Raw genomic sequence first — 6469 nt, 5'->3', positions numbered from 1 at the left:
GGGAACCACTGAAGTAAACCCTGGTACCTTTCAGCACCATGGACAGTGAACCTGAAGTCACATACAGTAAAGTAAACCATTGGTACCTTTCAGCACCATGGACAGTGAACCTGAAGTCGCATACAGTAAAGTAAACCATTGGTACCTTTCAGCACCATGGACAGTGAACCTGAAGTCACATACAGTAAATTAAACCATTGGTACCTTTCAGCACCATGGACAGTGAACCTGAAGTCTCATACAGTAAAGTAAACCATTGGTACCTTTCAACACCATGGACAGTGGCATAAGGCACAGAAAACCATTAGAAGCAGAGAAAATGCCAGAAGACTACAATCCAAAAAATAAAAATAAAATGGCATGTGCATTGCCTCAAAACGTCATGAATTTTCCCATGTAGTACATTTCTCCCAACAAGCCTCTTAGAGATTAGTTCAACGTGTGATAGAGAGCAGTTGAAAGCAGAGACAGGAACGTCACCACCACGAGGCTGCACGTGGGGGGTATTGATGACGAGCACATGTGTTCAATACCCGGGTCAATAAGAGAAGCGCCTCGAGCCATCATACCGCTAAAGAGTGGCCCGGGAAAACCAATGATGTATCTACCGGCCAGCCGCTAGACAGCCATATAGAATCTACAAAGAGAATGCCTTCCAATGACCCTAGATTCTAATCCGTTGGGGTCTAGATTCTATTCTGTTGGGGTCTAGATTCTAATCTGTTGGAGTCTAGATTCTAATCTGTTGGGGTCTAGATTCAAATCCGTCGGGGTCTAGATTCTAATCCGTTGGGATCTAGATTCTAATCTGTTGGGGTCTAGATTCTAATCTGTTGGGGTTTAGATTCTAATCTGTTGGGGTCTAGATTCTAATCTGTTGGGGTCTAGATTCTAATCCGTTGGGGGTCTAGATTCTAATCCGTTGAGATTTAGTAAAACAAAAAAACAAAAAGAAAAACAGATTTCCAGTTATAGCCTAAATTATTGCAACCACGAAATAGACTGTAAAAAAAAAAGCAATCGGAATACAATCGGTACCGTTTTAACCTTATCTTCAATGTTATGTTTATTCAATTCTAATTGGAATATGTTTGATGTGACATGGGACAAAGGGAAGGTTGGAAGGAAGGAGACACTGTTGTAGCGTGTGGAGTGTGTCAATCTGAATGACATTTTGTGGCCAAATGGAATCGAATCCCAGCTGATTCTGTTTGGAGTGTGTGTGTGTGTGTGTGTGTGTGTGTGTGTGTGTGTGTGTGTGTGTGTGTGTGTGTGTGTGTGTGTGTGTGTGTGTGTGTGTGTGTGTGTGTGTGTGTGTGTGTGAGAGAGAGAGAGAGAGAGAGAGAGAGAGAGACCTGGATTTTTTCTTCGTTTTCCCTAAAAGATTGTGTGTAGCCATCGCCTATATCTCCGTCATTGAGATTCACACACGTCTAGCTGGTCTACGGTTTCATATTCATGGTTCCTCAGCTGGTGTCATCGAGGCTATACACTATAGAACCTTCTGTCGTCCTATCCTTCCCCCGGCTTCGGGCTCGCAGTAAATGGGGAGAGGTCAGAGCCTCCAGATCAAATATTTTTCTTCCTAAATGACGGATTTATTAGACAAATAAATTGTTCGTCTGACTGTGAACCCCGGGTGATTGAAATGTGCCGCTGTGTCAACAACGTCACCACATCCATAGGAGCTCTGGACGGTGGTGGATTACCCAGGGTAAATACAAGCGGGAAATGAATACAGATCTAGGGGGACATACTCCTCAACCTCCTGCTTGACATCTCTGTCCGGGGGACATCCTTCATGGTCATTGTTATAACCAATATAGAGACGGTCATGGGGTGATTCACTTCATTATGCTGCTGCATAGAAGAAATAACAGACAACACAAAGTAGAATAATAATAATAATAATAATAATAATAATAATAATAATAAACTAATCATAATACTAATCACATTCATTTTGGCCTGTTGGTGGTAAATGTATTGCATGTATTTATGCCTATATAGACATATAGGCAACTTTTCAAAGGGCTTTTTATTCTGATGTTAAACAGCCTATATATAAAAGGCCTTTAATTCAAGAGGAAACATGCCGTTACTCATCTCATCAAACTAGATGTGAAAAGTCGTGTTTAATAGTTGCCTACATTTCCAAATGTTCTGGAGTCTGGATGCTGTTTGTATATTTATTTTCATTTTTTTTTTTTTTTTTAGTTTAGTAGCGAGAGCACTATAATTACCGTGATCTAATCCGTCTTAACTTGGGATCGTAACCGCAGCTATAACGTTCTGCGTTGTTCCCAGTCCCCATCGCTCACAGCTCCCTCTCAGCTATTGTACAAAGTCATGAGCTCGTAAATCTAAAGTGCCCCGCGCGGCGTTTCCATATATATAAAGCGCTGCGGCGCCGCGGAATCATTATTTCGGATTGTCACGTGGTGTCAGAGGGGGGGCCTCCTCATCTCGTCTGTCAGGAATCCAATTTCACTTTATTTACATCCACGGGCTAGATTAATTACTCTCGCGATAGTATAGCCTAAAGGAGTTAATTTATGAGATCTATGGTAACTCAAGACACATTATAGGGGAGAGAGGGGGGAGAGAGGGGGGGAGGGATATTAGGGTGATTTTGTGTTTGACGAGAGGGGAGGAAAAGGGGGGGAGAGTGAAAAACATGCATTAGTACACAATTATGGTTCCATATAGACTTTTTGTTGTGATGTGCAGATTACTCAAATTATAACGCAATAACTATTGCAATAAATCCATCATTTCTGTAGGCTATATCGAAAGTGATAATATGATAACAACTATTTTATTCTGAGTTAGTATAGCCCCTGAGACGGCTTTATCTTCTTCCTATACTTCTCCAGCAGACGTAGGCTATTATTTTTCTGTTTCCTTCCTTTTTTTTGTTGTCCTTTTCTGTCGAATATTTTGTCTTCACGCAAGGTCAAACCAGCAAACTAGGAAACAGAAGCATTTCTCTAAGGTTTCTCCCGGTGCAGTAGCGGTAGAGCGAGCCTAGACCTCTCGCTCCTTTCTTCACGTGTAGCATAATCACACGGTGACTGCCAACGACGGGGGGTTGAGTTCTCTAAACCACTCAACACCTCGACGGACAGACTTTTAACGGTTACAAAAGCAATATTTGGTTTCAGTCGATCATAGAAAATAATATCGTGTGATTCCTACCAAGTTAGTACAACGAGTCCCCTCAAAAACAAAGGAGGGAAAAGCAAAAGGACGAGAAAAAAAATGACGCTTTTAAATCCCTATTAGACATGTATGATTGTTTTATTCGGCATTTGTGTCGCCATTACTGGTGCTATACTAGTTATTATCGGTTTAACTGAAATGGATATTGTTTAATAATCAGTTGTTGTTTTTTAATATGAAAGATATTCTTGATGAATAGATATACACGTGGCCAACCTGGTTGACATATGGTGCTGCGGCAGCTGAGTCCGGTAGCAACCGGGGCCAGTACCTTCCGGCATCCCCTACGGCCATTAACATATTAGGAGCCTTAGTGCCGTCAGACACCGGGACTTCATCTCGAGCCCCTGCCTAGCCGGTCGGTCGGTCTGAGGAGAGGAGAGCAGAGCAAAAAAAAAAAAAAGACAGCCCCCACGAGCTGTTTGATATAGCCTTTCAATAATGTATTACTCTTCAATCTGCAAGGGAGCTGTTCACCAGGCTGAATTATTGCAGTTGAGGTGCAGGCTGCACGGCGCGGTGTTCTGCCCGACTGGAGTGGTACGAGCTGTAGAGACAGGCTTCTATATGAACAAGAAATAATACAAGATAATAAGCTTATTTACTTTACAAGGATTCCAACAAAATTATAAAGAGAAAAAGGATAAATAAGAAATTTACAACTTCAGCCTTTTGACTGAATTCGTCCAAAAAAGCAAAAACCGAATTTCTTCATAACAAAAAAACGAATAATACTAAATTATAGTTTAAACTCACTAGTTCAAAATGACTAGCCAACTACAAGACAGAAACATAACCCATAATATTCAAAATACAATGTTTAAACGTTAAATAAATAAATACAACTTATTTTATTTTAATTATAAAAGTTGTACAACATCCTCTGTTCTATAAAACAACACGCAACAGAGAGTGTGTTTATTCAGTTTGTTTGAGTCATTATGAAAGTATGAATCGGACTTTCTGAATGGAACTGCGACCCAGTGCACTACCAGGTTATACACTCAACAGCTATTTAGACTTTCTTTCCTTTTACTTGCTGTTGTTTAAAACAACATTGAATTACATCGAAAACAAAACAACAACAAAAAAATAATAGACGTTTTATATCAAGGAAATTAGTACAAGTCTAAATTCGTTTCGGCATTTCACTCAATAGAAAGAGTAATCATTTACTCACGTTACAGTGTTCCTCTCTCCTCTCCTAGCCAAAAGCCAAACAAAAGTAATAAACGGGTTTTTCTAGTCTACAACCGAGACTAGTGCTTTCATCTGACGGCTTCCCGAAACCCCACTAGCTGTCTGACGGCTCCCCGAAACCCCACCAGCTGTCGGAAAAAATATTGCATTTTATATCAGCAAAGTACGATTAATATTGCATCACCTTGCATTTAGAATTTCGTTTTTCTATACGCAGTGGGAAAGTAAAAGCCTTCAAACTATATCCTCCAATATCTTGTGGTAGAAATATTCGAGGAGAGGACAGGGTCAAGTCTTTGGTCAATGTGAATAAACACAGCATCAGTTTAAATTGGCTTTTTTTCTTCTTTTTTCATTCGCTTTTTTGTTGTTGATGTGAGTCAGATGGAGCCGCCGTACTACTAACGTTCTTTTGGATTTATTCTGACTCTGCTTGGAGACGCGTGGTGCGGGTCTCTGGCTTCATTAAATGTTTATTGTCACTTCTATCTTCACTGTGGTAGAAAATAAGGCATCTCGTTGATCTGTGAGGAAATCTCTGGTTCCAAAAAAAATTGTTACTGTAAAAAAACGTAATGCTACATTTACAATGGCTTATTAGGCCTTTAACACCGGGGGACTTGATCCACATCGTCTGAAGACAAATGGTGTTTTAGTTTTTTTTGTATACAGTAACATATTATATATATAGCATTGATTTGGTTAGGATAGGCTTACATAATAAACATATGTTAAACACTACAGAACCATGTTATCAATTATTAGGTTAATAGATTGATCAATTTATTTACATATTAGCTAAATGTGGTTAAAAGACTGTGTATGCGTTAGGTCTACAGGCCCAGGTCTACGTTAAAGACCTCTGATGATAATTACTCACGTTTTTAATTAGAGTCTCGTTGTACTCCGCTTATTAATTTTTCCAATTCTCAGTTTATTAATTATTTAAAGGAACCCAATTGTGTGTATTTCAATTAACTGGTATCTTGTGTGAAATATGAATTGTGATTTTTTATTTATTACAGTATAATCATGTAGGCTATTATTATCATTATTATTATTATCATTGTTATTATTATCATTATTATTATCATTACTATTATCATTGTTATTATTATTATCATTATTATTATCATTACTATTATCATTGTTATTATTATCGTTATTATAATTGTTATTGTTATTATCGTTGTTATTATTATCATTATTATTATCATTACTATTATCATTATTATTATCGTTATTATAATTTTTCTTATTATTATCATTGTTATTATTATCATTATTATTATCATTGGACTATTGTTATTGTTATTATTGTTATTAATATTATTATCATTACACTATTATTATTGTTATTATTATTATTATCATTATTATCATAATTATTAATATGCTATTACTGTGATTTGCACCAATGACATAGTTCCTTCTAAAAAATCTATCCACAAAATAATTTGTGATTTTAAAAGAATATTCCCTTGTGCGGATTCCATTTAATTGTAACAGACAAATCAATACCATATAGCCTGTATGATATAGAATGACGTGAGAAAAAAGATTGAGCTAGTGTGTAGTAAGTAGTACCGTGTAGTAGATGTGATGCTTAACTGAGCTCCGGGACTCAGACAGACAACAACAAGGAGGTTATATCAAATATTAATACACACACGGCCATGTTAGAAAATAGAGAAATAAGACCTATACGCTACGCTACACTACACTACACTACACTATAATATACTATACTATACTACACTACACTACACTACACTATACAACACTATACCACACTACACTATGCTATACTACACTACACTATACTGTACTACACCACACTATACTACACTATACTATACTACACTATACTATACTATACTATTCTATACTACACTACACTATACACTACACTATACACTACGCTACACTACACTACGAAGTAGAGTGCAGTAAGTAGATAGATTCACTGTAAACCCCAGTGTCTGGGCGTCGAACACATAAACACCCTTCTAGAAGACAGTTCATAGCGCCTATTTAAACCCGTCCC

The sequence above is a fragment of the Salmo salar genome, unplaced genomic scaffold (genome assembly GCF_965601325.2).
Source record: "Salmo salar unplaced genomic scaffold, fSalSal1 ptg000071l, whole genome shotgun sequence".
Lineage (NCBI taxonomy): Eukaryota > Metazoa > Chordata > Actinopteri > Salmoniformes > Salmonidae > Salmo > Salmo salar.
The sequence above is the reverse complement of the archived record's forward strand: the minus strand, read 5'-3'. Positions refer to the sequence as shown.